The sequence below is a fragment of the Protopterus annectens genome, chromosome 10.part0, assembly GCF_019279795.1.
Source record: "Protopterus annectens isolate FY-2018-M chromosome 10.part0, PAN1.0, whole genome shotgun sequence".
NCBI classification, from domain to species: domain Eukaryota; kingdom Metazoa; phylum Chordata; order Ceratodontiformes; family Protopteridae; genus Protopterus; species Protopterus annectens.
This window is the reverse complement of record NC_056744.1, coordinates 480382506-480402719: the sequence shown is the minus strand read 5'-3', so window position 1 is coordinate 480402719 and position 20214 is coordinate 480382506. Positions and strand designations below refer to the sequence as shown.

The 20214-nt window shown below is 38.8% G+C and overlaps 1 protein-coding gene across 3 annotated transcripts in view; it reads right to left on the bottom strand.

The window, feature by feature from the left end:
- Window positions 1-6596, bottom strand: part of UAP1 (UDP-N-acetylglucosamine pyrophosphorylase 1) — a 362925-nt gene extending 356329 nt beyond the window's left edge. For 2 of the 3 annotated variants that reach the window (XM_044085376.1, XM_044085378.1), the window contains exon 1: window positions 6398-6596. The gene's annotated coding sequence lies outside the window, so the exon portion shown is untranslated. Of the gene's footprint in view, window positions 1-6273; window positions 6353-6397 lie in introns of those variants that run through there. The other variant, XM_044085377.1, reaches the window with a different exon arrangement.
- Window positions 6597-20214: the final 13618 nt, after the last annotated feature.

The window sequence follows — 20214 nt, the reverse complement described above, 5'->3', positions numbered from 1 at the left end:
GTGTGAAGAACGATGTAATGTGTAGCCTGGGAACCCCAGGAAAGTGTGAAGAATGATGTAATGTAAATCAGAACTGCAATTTCAATTTAAACAGAGAACCAAAGAGGATTAAGCATGTTTGTCTTGACCATCCAACTCATCAGCACTCTGCCTGTCTTGCTCATATGCAAGTTATTAGACTTGTGTTTTCTTTTAGAAATAGCTAAAAACTAGAAAGATTAGACTAAGTGTTTTTCTGTGATGTCAGAACTGTACTACTGAATTATTTTAAGTATTTCTCTGTGATCTCTGAACTCTTGACTAGCACTGTGTAGTAAGAAGTATTGTCTTGTGTTTTTATTATTTATTATTACATATTTTAAAACCTTTCAACTGTGGCTGTTTTGTGTAGAGATCATTTAAGCTCTAGAGTACACTGCATATTTATAGTGATTACTGTACCAAGTCACTCTAATAAGCCTTGACTGTTTAGTTATACTACCAATTGGATAATAATATTGCACAGTAATAATTGGACACCCTTTTAAGGGCCTTTGAGTAGCTGATAAATATTAGCTGGGTGGTGGCAGGTGGTACTTCCGTATAGTCTGGGTAATAGGGTCACAGCTGGAGAACATGTACCAGCCTTTCCCAGGCGTGTCTATGTGGTTGTATAAACTCTTTTCTCAAAGTGTGTGTGTGTGTGTTAGCTACTTGGGCAGGGACACGAAGCACTGGTAGGACAGAGAGGAGGATGGAGTTTTTAGCTTGCCCAGCTAGGCTGAGATCTGGACCCTATAGCTGTGCCAGTGGGGAGTCTTATTGGGGACCTGGAGAGCAAGGGAGTGACCAGCCCCAGACTGACTGTGATCTCTATGTGCTCTTAAGGGAAATTGCACTTTACTGTGTATATTTATTATCCTTTCCTCATATATGAGATGCCTTCTCTGGTGTTAGTGGTGAGGATTGAGACTCCTTGACTGCTGGGCCAGGGCACGGGCATCACACCTACAAAAAGTACCAATACATTTAGGGGATGTTACTGCTGTTTTGCTCCTTACAAAAGTTTTTAAATGGATGACTACCAAAATTGTTCTTTTGAAATATGAATACTCCTTACAATTAAGCATGGTCATTAGTACACATTGATCTAGTGCATCAAGACTGAGAAAGAAAAATCTAACTGAATGTTTAGCAAGACTGAAAACTCTGAGAAACAAGGGGTTTTCATGCATGGGTAGACCACCTGTGCCATCACAGTCTCATTTGCAACATTTGATATACAACTATAAGTAAAAAAAAAAAAAACAGGCACACAACAACAAGTAGTATTTCCCCAGTCATGTCTTTCACGTTTCCTGCCATGAGATTTTCTGTTGCTCACCCTGATTTTACTGAGGTGTACTTTATCGTCAGGGTTAGAATTTCCTCATCCCTGTTTCAGACTGGGTATCATTCTGACAATTCAGAAAACAAACTTACTTAATTCTATATGTTGCTTCCCAGCAGTAATCTTTGTTAATTAACAACCATTCTATGGTTACTGAGCAAAACTGCAGTTGATGTTCTCAAATTTGCAGTTATTACGACAAACAATGTAATTATTTGTTACATATATTCTTCACATGCAGTTGCAGCAAACTGATGAGAATTTCAAAGTTTGCCTAGAAAGAAATTTAACATATTGATGTTAAAATATTTTTCCTTCACAGATGGACTACGGAAATAAATGGAAAGTTAACACTAAACTGAATAACTACAGAATCCCAATGAACTACTTTTAATTTTAATTCATAGATAAAAAATTGTCTGAGAAGTTCTAGAAGCAGAACCCATAACACAACATATATTGTTTGAGAGTTTCTTGAGGCACAAAGTGCAGCGGCAAAAATCCTACATACCTATAACAATAAATGTTCATAGAACAAACCACCTTACTTGCATTCGACCTGCTGCCCTCCTCTGGCAGTCTACTAAAGCTCAGAGCTGTGGATGTGATGGACCAATAACCTAGCAGTACAAGGACTGCCTTACAAACCCACAAACTGGAACCAGTTTTAGTTTTCTAGGTTCCAGCAGGAAGAGAAGATAGAAACATAAGCTTTGCTAACATCTCATGTTCTAATATCAACAGCCACACACACACACACACACACACACACACACACACACACACACACGGTCTAACAATTTCATTGAATGACCCAAAGATTAATAGATTAATATTCACAATACTGACACTGCAAATGTCGACACACTACTAAGCATGTGCCCAGCAACAGTCTCTGCACATGCAAAATTAGAACATAAAAAGTAAGCCCCTTGCACCCAACACTACACAGCTAATTGTGTACCAACCCCAAGATCGCACAATATCTGGGAAAGGACACATACCTCTACCCCAAATAGCGTTCAGTCTTGCACACCTGTCAATCATCTGTTTAGTCAACATTTTGTCAGTATGAGAGGCGGCCTGCATTTGGCCTAAATTGTCCATGCTTGACATCTGTTTAATCAACCTCATTTGGTCAGCTAAATAGATTGTCGACAGGTGTGTGAGAATGCACAATTCTTGGAGTTGGGGAATATGCCCTTTCCTCAATATTGTGTGATCTTTGAGTTAGTATATATAATTAGCAGGGGTGTGGTGGGCGCAGCCCTTCCACATGTGGCTGTGCATGCCACCCTGTAAAAAACAATGTTTTTTGTTTTTATTTTTAGGTTACGATGCATGTGCCAAGGTTCTTTCTCAGTGTATAAGTGGCAGCATGCTGACATACATATAAATGTATAATGGAGGCACTTATCATATAACTATGGTGAGGGTAAAATACTGCACCACAAATGATTTCTACCTCTGTTGAATGAAAACTGTTTTCTTCTGCAAAGCTAGTCCGAAAAAGAAGTCTGACACATTTTGTAGGAAAAAGTTTTGTACAGATGTATACAAATAAATGGCTGCCAAAAAGATATTCTTCACATAAACAGGGAGGACAAGATTTGCTTATCTAGACAAGCAAAAACTGTCAATTGACCGAGTCACATTTTTTGCCAACAGCTCTAAATAGCACACAAAAATTAACCAGAACATTGCAGCCTGGTTCATCTGTTCAAACACAACTTGTTGGAAAGGAGAACTCAAATCTTGCTTATGACCATTCATATATTACTCTAATTAACTATATTATTCTACTAGGGAATGCAAATGCGTCCATAGCCCTACCCATAAAGTCCATAGTTGACTGTATTGAATGTTTTCCTTTTGTCAAGAACAACCAACAATAGTAGCACTCTTACACTCTGCTTCCCTCTGGGTCATCACTGTTCTATTAATATTGTCAAATGTTTTCTTTTCTTCACAAAATCACATTGATCTGTATCTGTCAATTTTGGTGAGTTAGCCAGTATATACATAAATACTTTATAATCATTGTTTAAACTGAAATAGGTCTATATGAAGTTGGGTCTGAACAGCCTTAATCCTGTTTGGGTAATACAGCCACCACAGTTTTCTTCCATGATGCTAGTGCTCCCCCTGCTTTTAAAATGCTGTAAAACAAAACCTTCCAGATCTTTATCAGTTTCTTCCCTCCCAATATCCCAACTTCCACAAGAATATTATTATCACTTCCTGGACACTTTCCTGTTGATTGATTAAACATCACCCTTTTTATGTAATCTCTTCCTATCTTAGATAAATGTTGAGCTTTACCTTCCTCTAACATTGTCATAATTAAGTCTTCCATAAATATTTTCATTTATGTTTTTCCCTTGTTCCAACATTCCTTTGTTTAATACAAATGGTCATAACATTTCTGAAATACCTCTAAAATCTTTCTAGGATCTCTTGTTATTTTAACCCTTTACACTCTTGACTTTCATTTCCATCTTCTGTCTTCTTTAACTTTGAGTGGACCTTTGCAATCATCCACCACCCTTTCTGTGAAATATTCTTTCACATGCCTCCATTTATAAACAATTACCCTGCCAATGAATGTCCCATTTACCCACAGATGAACAAAAACACAGATAAATATTACATTTGCATACAATAAAACTATAAGTGCAGTAGCTATGCAACTTCGCTTTTTTTTTTTTTACAGCTTTGTAGTTAATTAACTATTAGGCTTGCAGTCCAGGAGACCATTAAGGGGGCTAGCCCATTTTCCCAGTTGCTTGGAAGCACTAACTGATTAGGTGACTTCCTCAAAGTCACACAGTACACAAATGAAGGCTGAGAGAATCAAACCCTGTACCATAGGAACTCACAGCCTTAATCCTCTGTGCCAACTGCTGCACTACCATATGCATATACAGAAATATCATCTGCAAGTGTAACAAAACATACCATAACTATTACTGAATTGTAATTATATATCTTTATATTGCCAACCCCATGAATTAAGACTTGTTTTTTACACAAGCAAACATGTAAGAGTACCATTCTATGTGGCCCTTATCAGACCTATCATTGAATACAATGCCCCCTTTGGCATGTATCTAACCAGACACTTACCAAACAGTTGGAACACCTACAAAGGTTTCTCACCAGAAGAATTCAGGGCATGAATACCCCATTCTACACTAATCACCTAATGGTTCTGCCTCTATTCAGTCTCCTATGGGCTGCTGAGAAAGGATCTTTGCCTGGCTCACAGGCCTTCCTTAGACTTAGCCCTGATGGATCTGTTGCAGTTGTACAAAACACAGAGCACCAGAAACACTAGATCCAGGAATCTAAACTTTGCTTGTGATATAAACAGAACATGCTAGAGAAACAGATATGTGTCCCAAGGGATCCCCCCACCACGGAATAGGCTCCTCATTCATGTAAAACAGAATTGCTCCATGACCCTATTCAAACAAAACCTCGACAATTAGATGGAAAAATGTAAACTTACCTTGGTCTAGTCTCCCATGTCCCCCAAGGCCAGCGGACATCGATAAGAAAAAGTGTTACCCTAACTAATATCTCCCTACAAATCCTTAGTTACCTCACTACTAGCATGGCTCTCCCCCATACAAATGCCCATGATTCTTGGGACCCGCATGGTCTGGGGTGTGTGACTAGGCTTGTAATACCCCTAGTGGCCATTAGCCTAATAATAACCTATGAACCTATGTTATGTGAGTGACTTCTTTATGCATTTTGCAGTTATGACAGAATTACTTACTTCCTTGTGGGTGATTAATATGAACCTGTTATGCGAGTGACTTCTTGATGCAATTTTCAGCTATGGCAGAATTATTTACTTCCTCGTGAGTGATTAATATTTGCTGCAATGTGTTTTTACATTAGTTTTACGTTCTGCTTTAATTGTAGGAAAAGCAAAATTAAAAAACTACATGCATGAATACAATTGTTCATTAATGATTACTACAACAAAATATAATGTCTTTTTTTAAAAACACTTCTGATCTCTCTAGGGATATTATGGTGACACACAGGATTCATTTGCCAACTGGCAGATTTCCTGTTTAAGCAATTGCACTAATAAGGCATTCATTTATCATTCTGTAATAAAGAATTATTCAAAAGCTAGTTTACACTTTAGTATTCTCTTTACATGAATTAATCAGCTCTCAAAAGTTCTATATACTAGTCAACCAAAATATACTAAGGCAGAGAAAAAGTAAGCCTCTTTAAAATGAATTTGTGTTAGTATAAGCATATTAAGCTTCTTTAAAATGAATTTGTGTTAGTATAAGCATATGTGCATATTTGAAGAGTAAATGCACAGAGATCCTAGTGCTCATTTTGAAAACCAACCAGTCAATGATTTAATTTCACATTATTTCGTGGAATCACTAATATACAAAATACCATCACATTATAATATATTTACAGTACACAACTAATATTTGTAAGACCTAAACAGTTGTATTCATTTGGCTAACGTTGTTTACACCAAAGCTATCCCTTCCTCCACATGTATCAATACAACAAAAACTTGCACTCCAAGAACTATCCAGGCATTGGAGAGTCTACTAGATGTACACATTACATGATCTACAGCAATAAAATGCGAAAAGCTGCACTTTTAACAACCAGACCACAGTGCACTACATTATGCTAGCAATCACTGCAATGGGAACACAGAAGTACAGGCGCTGATGCTGCAGCAGCTACACTACTGACAAATGAGTACCAATTTGAAGCCCTTTTATATGCTTATTTTTGTTAAAATATTAAAATCCTCACAAGACTACTGAAGTATTACCATCTCAGTTAACTCTTCATACGCGGAAGCAGAACATCACTTAGAAGACCATACAGTAATACAATAAACTTACTGTAGCAGCTGCAAATCATTTTTTCTACAAACACTTCAAAGGCCCCAAATAACATAGGCTAATCACCTTTAATGAGAAAAGTCACAGAATGGCTACAGCGGTATAGTGATGCTCTGATACCTACCTCCTCACCGAACTGGATGTGTAGGAATTCCTTTGCTTACGACCAGCACATATGCACACGCCCTCTTGCTATGGTCCCACGGCAACAAGCCCCATGCAAACATGCAGCTTAGCATCACATCCACACTATCCAACACATTTTATCCCAACCTTGCTAGCCTCCCACGAGAGCACCTCCACCCCTTCAGTCATACTGACGTGGCGCGACAGCTCTAACTCTGCTGCCGATGACACCATGAATACGCCCACTAAGTGGGCGGGGAAAACCGAGGAGCCATTAACGTACCCTTTTCACTGACGTAGTTTGGAAAACACCTCTTTATCCCGCCCCTTGTGTCTGGAGGGTGTTGAGAAAGAAGGGACGTCTTACTTAATTGTAAGACGTCATGTAAGGGTGTTTCATGAGACGTAGTTAATGTTGCCAGTTGTGGTAATTGTTTTTACTTTTTTAATCGCAGGGTCCGCTAATAAAAATTAATTACGAGGCGTGCTATTTGGTAGATGACTACACAGTGTAAAACAGTTGACCCAGACTGACCTTTTACCCTCACAACCAGTGTAATAAAAATTTTATAATAGTCATAAGGATGTAAAGCAGTCGCAGAAACTGGTCACGTAACAGCAGTACATGCATGTGTCACTGTATTACTAACTGCATTTGTTTCCTTGTGCAATGAGCAATGCTGAACTGTAAATATACGAAAGAGTATTCTTTCCAATCTTCCTATTGACATGAATATACACAGATATGCAAACACATATATTACACCTTTATTTATTAATGCCCCCAACGTGCTGATAAATCAAGTGCATTTTTATTGCTTTATTTTCACGAACGTAAATGCACACATTCCTTTGTCTTTGTCTTCATAGGTTCATAGGTAGGTACTAGGCTATCGGCCCTAGGGCCTATACAAGCCCAGCCAAAAAGGTACTCTGGCTTTTGCCACCAAAGAAAATTATTTTCCAGTGCCCCTGTCGAGCAGAGCCACAGAAGTGATCCCTGGGGTGAATTTCCTATTTCCCATCCCATCATCAAGATTTTTCTTGAAGAGTGCTAATGAGGAGCTTTGTTTGATATAGATAGGTAGTTTATTCCAGAGTCTCTAGGACAGGAATCTATTCCTCCGGCATGTCTGTTTATTGTGGTGACAAGGTTTAGGTCCCTAGAGCTTGTAGCTCGGAGGGATTGGGATTTCTTTAAGTGGAGCATGTCCAACAGCTCTGGGTTTGACATAGCTTTGTACGACTAAAAAAGCTCCAGCTCTTCTCAGTCGCTTACTGTCTGCTCAAAGGTGACCTATGCCTGACCTATAGGGCCATGTCAAACCCTGAACTAATGGACATGCTTCACCTCAAAAAAACGAGATCCCTCAGAACCACTCGTTGTAGCGACTTGAACCTATGTACAACAATAAACAGGACATGCTGGAGGGATAGATTCCTGTCCCAGTGACTCCCCTCACACTGGAATAGAATCCCAATCCATATTCGACAGAGCTCCTCTCTGACCCTCTTCAAGAGAAATCTTGATGAGTGGATAGGTAATCGTAAGTTCTACCCTGGGATCACTTCAGGAGCCCTGTTAACAGGGGCCCAGGTTACTAATCTAATGGGGAGGCGAAAGCCATCACTCTGTGGCTAGGCTTATAAATGCCCATGGGCAGATAGCCTAGTACTTACCTATGAACCTATGTTAGGCAGAGATCACCTCTGAGTAGGTGATATGTGGGGTTGCCAGCTGTCCGGTTTTCTAACAAATTGTCCGGTTACGAATATCATTGAAAACCGGACACGTGAAGTCTGGGTTTTGTGCCACTGTGAGCGAGCGACCTCCCACTTTTACAGCTGCAGCAGGTACCGTTGATTGTGATTGCAATATTAGCGCCATCTTCTCCTTTAATGAGAATCATGCATGTTTACAACACCACACCAACGTGGAAGTAATTCTAATTTGCAGTCGTGCCAAATTTTAAGCTAGCAGTTCCGTGACCGTGAAGAGGGGGCTAAGTCCATGTGGCAGCAGGTGGTAGAGGACATTGTCCAGCATACGAGAGCTCTGGAGCTGAGTAGAGAGAACAAGATATGTTCCTCATTACGAGGAATGTACGGTACGTACCTCATTCAGGGTCTTAAAAAGTTCATGTTCCTCAGTTCCACATTGAAAGAGTTTGTGACACATTCGGTGAGAGTTTTTCAACTGATATCTATGTGGTAAATAAAAATGAATCATTAATTTATGAAAAAAATCTTATTTTATAAGTAAAACTAAAAACATATATTATCCTATGACTTGGAGTTGGTAGTAAGCTGTTAGTTAGTATGTGTGCCACATTTTGCCCATTTCTTCCACATAGTGAGTGCTAGTGTGTCCCTCATTTTGGAAATGGAAGGTTGAGACCTATGTATTGCTCCTTTAACTTTGATGGCTCTGTTTTTCTTTGAGAAGGCATCAACTCCCAAACATTAAACTCAAGTGTTAGTTGAAACTTGAAAACGGTGGAACTTTGGATTACACGTGCTAATAGATAATTTAGGGTCATTAGCCAGCCTTGTCTGTCATTAAATATAGGTGTAAATAATTGTATATCCATGCATTTAGTCATTTCCAAAGTACACTTCAGCAGATATTTACGAGAACCTGTTTGGAACAAAGTGAATCAAGACTGTAGGTTTTAAATAAGCTATGTTTGAATGCAGATAAACCCGCGGTAGTGGTGCTGCGGTAGCATTGTCGCCTCACAGCAAGACGTTGTCGCGTTCGATTCTCAGTTAGAGCATCTTCTGTGTGGAGGCATGCATGAATGGGCATGCCTTCATTGAAGGTTGTGCATCAGGGCTGGTAACTCGGCACGTAAAAATCCACTACCAAACATTAGCGGACCGGAGTTCCGCTGTGGCGACCCCTGATGGGGATATGCCGAAAGACACAACAACAACAACATGTTTGAATGCAGATATTTATGCAGGTCATTTATTAAGTTGTATTGAAGTTAATAGCACATACGTTTAGTAAGCCTATGGATCAGCCATGGACAACCCCATATTCTTATTCTTTACCTGCTGCTGCTTAGTGCTAATTTGGATCTTTAGTCCCTAAGCATTATTAAGTGTAGAGAGAGAAAGAAGGATCAAGTAATTTGCAATTATTTTTTTGATCTAGACATGAGTTGCCTGCAAACCACTAGCATATGTGTATAGATCAAGCCTGTCATCCCCAGATAGTTCTCCTAAACACATGGCCACTATCTGAAAAATAAAATCAATTAAAAATGTGTGCATAATAGCAGCTGGGTTTTGTGTCGATGAAAATCAGACAACTTTTTAAGAAGTTTTTGGATAGTGTTTGAGTTCTTGATGTGCGCATGTGTGTTTGTCTGTACATCTCTCTCTCTCTCTCTCTCTCTCTCTCTGTCACTGTCTCTGTGTATATGTATACACACACACACACACACACACACACACACACACACACACACACACACACACACGTTAGCAAACAAATTGCAAAGACAGGGAGTACACTGATTTCTGAGTAGATAATTACAATAAATTATGCAACAGCACTCCCTGTCTTTGCAATTTGTTTGCTAACCTGCTGCAAAATACTTTACCACATACTTTGCATAAACTGTTGTCTATAGACAGCTAATCCGTTAGTATTCACTAGAATGAAATGTTGACCCTCCCATTGTGAATCCATTATGAGTTAAATGTTATACCCACTGATTTACGGGTATTCCAAAATTATTTCCTTTGGTAGCAGTGCTGTAGCATTGAGGTCAGATTGACAGTAAATGCAGTTTCGTCATTACTGGATCATACACTTTGCTTCATTGCTTACTGGAAAAATGTTCAAAACTACAAATTTAAAACATACTCTAACAGGTGTTGCTTTATTATACAAGGAACTACAATAAGGAAGGTGGATCAAAGAACACATACATGCCTGCATGGCCATAAAAATGTGTTCCAAAGAGACTATAATTTGAAAACAGCCCAAAGGTAAACTTTATTCTCCACTGGCCAGAGGCATTTTATTTGAATCTGGGTTTTAATACTGTTTCAATGAATGTGAGCTTCAGTGGAAGAGAAGTTTAGTGCTTGTGCTAAGTCTATTTTCATTGTGGGACTGTTTTGTTTAGAAAATGGATATCGGTGTTTGTGCATTTTATTTTAATATCTGTAATCATTGCAGAAGTAAATAAAACAGCTGCTTACCTATTTAATGGTGAAGAAATACAAATAAACCAAGAAAGGTTTACCAATTTGCCATAAGCTCAGATCAGAGTAATTTATTTAAAATAAGTGACACAGCTTTGCCTTGTGTTGTGTATGAGTAGATCCAAGGATTTAAATTTTGCTTGTGACATAACTAGGCCATGTTGATGAGACACAAATGTGTCTCAGAGGGTCCCCATGCACTGGAGCAAGCTTCCCATCCATGTGAAGCAGAGTCCATCCCTAGCCCTATTTAAGCATAACTTTGACCAATAGGTGGGGAATTGGAAATCATCCCTGTTGCTATCCACAAATCAAGTTCAATTCTCTGGTAGTCAGGAAAACACTATACAAACTCCAGTATTCTGTTTCACAAACAGAAGCAGACTATCAGTATTTGTTAAATTGGCTGATTTACTATGCTTTTGTACAGAAAAGTATAGTAAATCGGCTGAAAGCAGGCTTCCGGAAAAGAAAAAGAGGCCGTTCCCATCATCTGATGTCACTGTGATGTCACAAAAGGGGTGGGGCATGGGTGGGAGAGGGGGTGGGAATGGGTGGAGTTGCGGGTGATGCAAGGGGCATGACCTTAGTCCGGTTTTAGCCACAAAGAAATCTGGCAACCCTAGCGATATGCAATGGAGTAAAGCTGGAGTTTTTTGAGACGGTCTGCATAGGGCATCTGTTTGACGTCGGTAATCCTCTTTGTGAGGTATTTCTGTGGCCTTTCCAGTTGTTGTAGATGTCTTGTGAGGTACATACCAAAAGGGGCGTTGTACTCTATAATGGGTCTAATGAGTGATGAGTAGAGGGGAACAATGACCTCTTTTTTCTGGATGAGAAACCTTTTGTGATGAGGTGTGCCATGTAGAAGGATTTCCTGACTACTGTGGCGATGTTTTTATCAAAGGAGAGACTAGTTTCCACCTGTGTCCCAAGGTCTCTTATCACGCTTTCGGTGTTAAGTATACTACCGCCTATGTTGTAGTTCATGGGTACAGAGTTTTTACCAAAGGGGATGACAATGCACTTTTTGGCATTGAGCTTGAGGCCATGGCTTTGACACCAGGCATCTGTCTCAGTGAGGCCCTTATGTAGGATGTCCACATCGTTAGGAGTTTTGATTATGGCTCCTAGTTTGCAGTCATCTGCGAATTTCATTAGCCAAAGACCTTCTGTGTTAGCCTGTATTTCAGAGAAGTAGATACCAAACAGGAGAGGACCCAGGACTGAACCCTGTGGTACTCCACTTGTCACTGGTCTGAAGTTGGATTTGGAGTCTGCTACTTTCACAGTGTGGGTTCTGTCAGTGAGCCAGTTGGCAACCCATCTTGTGACATAGGGATTTATACCTAGTTTAGTGAGTTTATCTATAATTCCAGAGTGGGGGATGGTGTCGAAAGCCTTGGCAAGATCTAGATAGGCTGTGTGAACCACCTTACACTCGCCTACAGTTTTGGTGACTGCTTCAAAGAAGTCTATCAGGTTTAGGAGACATGATCTGCCTTTTACAAACCCGAACTGGGTGGGATCCAGAGTTTGGAGATTACCAATGTCTTTGTTTATAAGTTCCATAATAATACGTTCCATGGCCTTGCAGATCAGGCTCGTCAGGTTAATGGGGCAGTAGTTCCTGGGGTCCGTGGTGGCTCCACCCTTGTGGAGTGGGATAACCATCGCTGTGTGCCATTCAGCGGGCACAAAGCCTGAGGTGAGGGTATGATTGAACATGGTACTTAGGTGGGGTGCCAGTTCATTCTGTAGATCATGTAGAACGCAGCCTGGGATGTTGTCTGGTCCCATGGATGCTGTGTTCTTGGCTTTGGAGAGTGTGGTTTTTACCTGTGCAGCCGTGATTACAGGAACTTTGCATTCTTCCGGTATAGAGATGGGCCCTTTAGGGGGTGAGAGGGAGTAAAGTTAGCACTGAACCTATCTGCCAGGATGTTGGCAATATCAGTTGGGTCTGTATATTTAGTGCCACTGTGCTGTAACTCAGAGCAGATCTGAGTGTTGCCATTGTGATTCTTGACATAGCTATAGAATGCTTTGTGGTTGTCTTTAGAATCAGTGGCGATTTTGTTTTCGTAACTAGCTTTGGAGGATTTTATCAGGGATTGCAGCTTCTTACTGAGGCTGACCGGAGAGCTCCTCCACTTATGGGATTTTACTGTCTTTTGCAACAGTTTCTTTCTTCTGTTGTACAGTTTGTTTATGGCAGGGGACCACCAGATTGGCTTCCTTTTTTTGGAAGATAGCGTCTCACAATTGTTTTACATGTATGCTTACATACAAGATTGTTGCAAATTCTATTTCTTGTTCAATAACGCACGTGTTGTGTGTGTTTTAAATTTGAGTAATCTTACACATTTTTCCAGCAGGGACAAAGGAAAATTTCTGGGTCAATAATTTAGGCGGTAATGGAAAACACTGAAGCGCACTAGTCTTTTTGCCTAGAGCTTAGGACATTACGGCAATTGAGTAACATATAGGACCTCCTGCACATCATCTTGGCCAAAGCTTTCAACCTCTTTGCTCAGTAAACAGGGTCAAAGTACCTCTCAACCGTACAGATTTTCACAGAATGTCCAGATTCTTTTCCCATATTTTTGATCCATGTTTCAGAAAAATGTGGTTTTCTGGCAAATTAGTGGCAAATCATTAAAGACTAAAGTTAGAAAATAATGATAGACATTTGAGTTTCAAACTTCATACCCTTCAGAAAATTTATTTTAATGCAAAACCTGTTAGACTATCAACTTTCTAAGTTTGTAAGAGCACAGTTTAAAAATTGTCCCTATTTTGGGACCTTTGTCCCACTTTTATTTATGGCTTTGTCCAGATTTCCTGGTCTAAAAAGTGTGAGAGGTATGGTCAAAGCTCAAAATAATGGGTAGAAAACTAATTATTGTTACTCATACCTCTCAAGTCACCTCATTATGAGGAATGTTCCTCATTTTGAACCTTAAAATAAGTCCATGTTTCTCACTGTTCCACGTTTGAAGGACATGTTGCGGATTCATTGTTAAGAATTTTTCTAATGTCATAGATAGCTGAGCGATATGCTGAGCAATAATGAAAAGTGTTTTACTTTTATCATATTTAGTGGCAGTAATAGTTTCAGGTGATAATGGAGAACACTGGGCTATGCGTAATCACATCACTCTATATTCTGGATATGTGCTTACATGCGATACAGTGTTCTCCATTATTTCCCTAATTTATTTATTAGTTATTTTTGTTTACCAGGGTAGTGCACTAATCAGTACTGACCAATTTCAAGCTCAGCCCAGATATCACATCTACAGGCAGCTCCCATACCCGACATTCATATCCCCATTGTTGACTGTGTCACCTCAGATGCCTGATTGTGGTAAAACAAATCATTAATTATAAGCACAATAATGTATTTCAATTTGTTTCACACAATCCCAAAGTAGCCCAAGTATTGCAACCTACTTCATACAAAGACAGGACAACCTTACACAATTGCCAGCTAGGAGGCTGCCCTGACTGCTGTGCTTGTAGAGTCATTCTTTTCATATTTATTTATTTTTAGAATATTTTTAGAACAATTAAATATGTAGCTTCTTTGTCCTAAAAATAAATAAACAAAGTGCTAAAATAAAATAGGTTTGCAACACAGTAGGCATTCCAAGGGTGTGGAGCTCCAGTAGACTTGACTTTCAAGTCACATTAAGTAAGACTGGAATATTATAAGATCATGGAGTAAAGACCTTGCAGCATTGAAATGTAGGTGCAAAACCAAGCAAATAAGTTATTTTTTAACATGTATGACAATAAATATGAATCTCCAATGCCTGATTTTACTGACTAAGTGTAATGGCCAACAATTTACCAGAAAATCAAAAACTTTACAAGGCACATAGGTCAAAAATATGAGACAAAATCAGAGATATTCTGTGGAATTCTGGATTGCTGAGATAAGAAGAATGGCATGGTGAGACTGAAGACAGAAGTGATGTAAGTGTTTGTTATTATTATCTTTACAGTTATATTGGCAGAAATCAGTCAGATATTTTTGGCAGTATTTCTGTCTTTGTGATTTGTGTAGAGCAGTTTGAATACTTCAGTGTGTGACAAGTTGGCAACTTGTTTTTGTGGCAGTGAAAAAATATAATATAGCTATCAGACATTATGACTATAACTGCTGGGTGAGGAATGGGGTTGGTTGGACAAAAGTAGCAGACCCACTTGTCATTTGCTCAGTTTAAACTGTCACCTTCTGGCTTTACAATACTAGTGTGTACATTTGTGAGAAGTAAGATGGACTACCTAACTGAGCATCTGGTGTGCAGAGACAGAGAAGCTATAATTGCTGTGGCTATCTCTAGAGGAAAATGACTTGCTGCCTGCTGCTGTTTGCTTATTATTTTGGCTTTGCAGGACTAATGTGATTTATGTGAAGCAATGTACAATGTCTTAGTGTGTCGCAGTGGTTTGTATGGAACAAAGATGAAATAGATTATACACCTATCCTCTTTTATCACAATCACACATCTAAATTGTACATGGAAGTGTCTGTCACTATTTGGTGGGGGTTGTCTGGATGAAAGTAACAGTCATCTCTCAAAAAAATAAATAAATAAAATACAATAAAATAATAAGGGATAACAAGCATCATAGAATACCTAGAACTTCACAGCTTCTGGGGGCTTTTGGCCCTCACGTACCAAGGCTGTATGAGTAAATTTAGAATTGAGCTTAGTAGTTACCTCTGCTCTGAACCATAACTTGTCAAAAACAGCCCTGATAGTACATGCACGCAGAAGTTTGCTGTACCTGGATGGGGGTCTAGGGACAATGGCATTATTTCTGTAATATTTCTCCCAAACCCTATAAGACACTATGTCTTGTGCTGGACTGGGGACAGTGTGATCATTATTTCTTTAACATTCATCATAAATGTCAGAGAGATGCAAGAGAGTTAGTTGGAAACATTATTGTAACCTTATTTTTCCTCACAATCAAACATTTGATACATATAAATTTGGATATCCTTTGGGAAAGAGTAAAGAAACATGTTGTTTATATATATCTGATGGCAAATATGATAGTCTGTTTTTCAGTTTTTCCCAGTCTGACATCAGAAGGATACACAGAAGGTAGCTGTCTTTTGGGGGTACAGAGTGAGGAGACATGATCTATATTCACATGACAGCAGCAGCTTGAAATATATAACTGTGGACATTTGTGCCTTCATTTTCATCCCAGTTTAGCTCTAGTATGGGATACAAAAAAGTAGCTACCTATTTTTTTTGGGGGGGTGGGGGGGCAGCTAGTATTCCAAGATATGATTTATCTATCCTCACAAGCATTTGTCTTCTCAGTTTATTATGAACATGGTGGTTGGTCAGATATAAGTTTTAAAATGTGGGCACCACTTGTTTCTTCCTTTAAATAAAAAAAAAAATAGATTGAATTTATTTTCTGTACCCATGATTTTGTTCAGGTCATCATTGGATGAAAAAAGTTAGTAAAAAGCTCTAAAATGCACATCAGATCATCTATAACCCCATAACTTTGGGTCTTTAGCAGACCCCAGACCCCCCGTATTAATTTAGTTATTACAACGTAGTCTTGGTCAGTTAAGATGTGTTGTAATGTTGCAGGAAAAAACAAAGTTGAGAGTAAGAAGGTAATTTAAAAACTCTAGAATGCATCTCAGATGATCTAAAACCCTTGGCTTAATGCAGTTGTTTCCTCCACAGTTATTACAGTGCAGTCTTGCCTGCAGAGAACATGTTCATAGGTTCATGGCTGTATTATTAGACTAACAACCAAAAAAGCCCTTATAAGCCTAGCCATGCAACCAAAATATGACTCACAAATTTGAGTTATATATCGGGTGATTTACTGACTGCCTCTGTCCATCAGAGACATAGGCACCAGACTGGTGTGAATTTCCATTTGCCCATCCATTGGTCCAATTTGCGCTTAAGTAGGGATAGGGAGGAACCATGCTTCACATGGATGGGGAGCCTGTTCCAGAGAATAGTAATTTGCTGAGAAACATATCTGTCTCTCCAACATGTTCTATTTATATTGCAAGCAAAAGTTAGGTACGTTAATCTAGTAGTTCTGATGTTTGTTTTGCAAATGTGCAAAAGATTCATCAAAACAGTCCAGGTATGCCTTGTATGACAGGAAAACATCACCTCTCAGAAGTCTGTATGGTGCTTAATAAAGAGACAGGGCTCTGAGGTGATCAGCATAGGACATTTTGTTTACTCCAGGTATTCTTTTTGTAAGGAAACTTTGTGGATATTTCAGTTGCTGTGTGTGTCTGGTCAGGCATGTACTGAAGGGGGCATTATACATTATACTCTGTGACGGGTCTGATGACAGCTGAGTACAGTGGTTTGTTGACCTCTCTGGACCTAGATGCCAAGCCTTGTTTATAAGTTGAGCAAAATAGAAGAATTTTCTTAGTACCTTGGACACATGTTGTCTGAAGCCTACGTTACTGTCTACATGAGTTCCCAGATCTCTGACTACTGGATCAACATTTAGGGGTGTTTTATTGATGACATAGTTACCCGGGGTGGTTGACTTTACAAAAGGTACTGTACTACTTTGCTTTATATTGAGTTTTAAGCCAATGCTTTGGCACCAAACATCTGTCTGTGTTAGGCCTTCCTGAATGCTGTTCTCATCTTATGGAGATTCCATGACTGCTCCCACTATGTAATCATCTGTGAATTTTGTTAGCAAGAGGCCTTTGACATTAGCTTTGGCACCCGAGTAGTAGATTTCTGAGAGGAGTGGGTCTAGCACAGAGCCCTTGGAACTGAATTTGTCTACTATCAGGTTCACTATATCACCATGTTTGGTGAATGTGACAGCATTAACCACCAGTTCAGCACATTGTTTGTACTGTCCTTGAGGTTTCTGACATAGTTGAAGAAGGCCTTATGGTTATCCTTCACCTGAAAGGCTATCTTAACCTCAAAGTTAGCTTTGCCTGACATATTAGCCCTTTTAGCTATTTAGTTTAACGGGAGAGTTTTTATTTTTATGGGAATTACCTTTCTGGATGTTTGCCATAATTGTTTTTCTTTTGTTATATATTCTGTTTAATTTGGGATGCTACCAGGGCAGTTTGTTTGTGATGCAAGTCTTGGCCTTACTTCTAATAGGTACAGCAGCCTCTATGCAGCCATTGACATGGTTGTGCAGAGTATCTGAGAGCAATTCAGCATAACTGCTGTGTTCTCTAGTTTTGCAGGGGGCATTGAATTTTGACAAACCATAATTTAATAAAAGATAATTTGGAATAATTCCCAACTGTTACTAGTTTTAATGGGATTACAGATTTGATTTTGATTTCAAAGGAAACAGGTTATAGCCACTTTGTTGTGTATACCTTAAGTGAGTGTGAAAAAAATAATACATCTGGACCTCTTTGAGTAAGAATCAGGGATAAAGCTAAAAATAGTAGGAGAACAAAACCCAAAATTTGGTGGCATATTTTAAATCTTAATAGTCCAAAACCAGTTAGTGGTGCAGGTAAATGGGTCCTTCAGCAAAACAAAGTATAAAATAAGCAAAAATAGAAGAAGGCTCCAGACCACAGCACTTAAAAACATAAACTCTTTAATAACAAAGTAATGGGTGAGTGCTTTTGCAGCAACAAGCTGCTTCATCAGACAACGAATGCAGAAAAATCATCCTCTATTTAAATCAAGTTCAATCAATAAGCAGCTCAATTCAATTAAACTCATGCAAAATCTTAAAGTGTTGCAACATCATGCTCTCATATCAAGGTCTATATAGAGTGCATATAAATACATATATAAAGTGCATATAAAAATATAAAAATACAAAAATGTGCAGATAAATAAATAAAAACCATGAATAAATAATAGTATAAGAATGCATACAGAATAATAACAGCACAAGTTACCTAGAAAGAGGTCTATTAAGAAGTATAGGTCTAATGGATACTTTTTCATTAAGCCCTTTACCCATATTTGCACTCATCCTAATAATCCAGTCCAGCTCTTTGGTTTCTACCCTGTTTCTATTGTCTCCCCCTCTGTGTCCTAAAGCTACAATCTCAATAACCATAAATTTAAATTCATGTCCATTCCCATTCTCTATGACATGTCTTCCAGTGCATTCGTTCCAATTTGCTTGGAAATATCGTACATGTGTTCTCTGATGCAGGTAAGATGACTCTGACAGAAAATGTCATTGAATTGAAATTATTTTTTTCGCAATTTAATGTTAAAAATCCAGTCTGGGAATGATTTAGCACCAGTCAATGGTCTCAAGTTATTTAGAAAAAAAACATTACATATATATCTAATAGCAACAGTGTGATTGAAACGTTTGAGAAAGCTTGTATACAAGATATATATAAACTGTATGATAAGCATGCAACAACTAAAACATTTTTTAATTTAACTTTTAATGAAAGAAAAGCACTAGAAAGTTTATGTTATGACCAGACTATTTCAATACGCCTTGCAGACAAAGGGGGCTTACAAGTGGTTATGGATTATCATTTTTATAGGAGCTCCATGCTTAATATGTAGAATGACATGAATGTATATGAACAGATAGGCCCTGACAGGATCAACAATGTAATGTGGTTATTAGAAATCATTTATTTGACTGTTTGCAACTAAGGACCATTGATTTAGATTTATATAAGTACTTTATTGTGGAGGAACCTGTTATACCTATAATACAAAAACTGCCCAAAGTACATAAAGATTCATGCAATCCCCCAATGAGACCCATTGTTGCAGGGCAACGATGGAGTACTGAACTTTTATCCATCTTTGTACAGCAGCATTTAAAACCTTTGTTGCTGAAAAATAGTTATATTTTAAAAGAAGGAATGAGGAAGTACAGGAGAGTATACAGAGAAAGAGGTTGGCAAAGAAGAAGTGGGATTGTCAGAGAGATGAAGAAAGTAGACAGGAGAATAAGGAGATGAGGTGCATGACAAAGTGAAAGGTGGCGAAGGCTAAGGATAAGGCATATGAAGAGTTGTATGAAAGGTTGGACACTAAGGAGGGAGAAAAGGACCTGTACCGATTGGCTAGACAGAGGGACCAAGCTAGTAAAGATGTGCAGCAGGTAAAGGTGATAAAGGATAATGAGGGAAACATAGTTACAAGCGAGGAGAGTGTGTTGAGCAGATTGAAAGAGTACTTTGAGGGTTTGATGAATGAAAATGAGAGGGAGAGAAGGTTGGATGATGTGGGGATAGTGAATCATGAAGTGCAATGGATTAGCAAGGAGGAAGTAAGGATAAATATGAAGAGGATAAAGAATGGAAAGGCTGTTGGTCCAGATGACATACCTGTGGAAGCATGAAGGTGTTTAGGTGAAATGGCAGTGGAGTTTTTTAACCAGATTGTTTAATGAAATTTTGAAAAGTGAAAGGTTGCCTGAGGAATGGAGAAAAAGTGTTTTGGTACTGATTTTTAAAAATAAGGGTGATGTGCAGAGCTGTAGTAACTACAGAGGGATTATATTGATCAGTCACAGCATGAAGTTATGGGAAAGAGTAGTGGAAGCTAGGTTAAGAAGGGACGTGATGATTAGTGATCAGCAGTATGG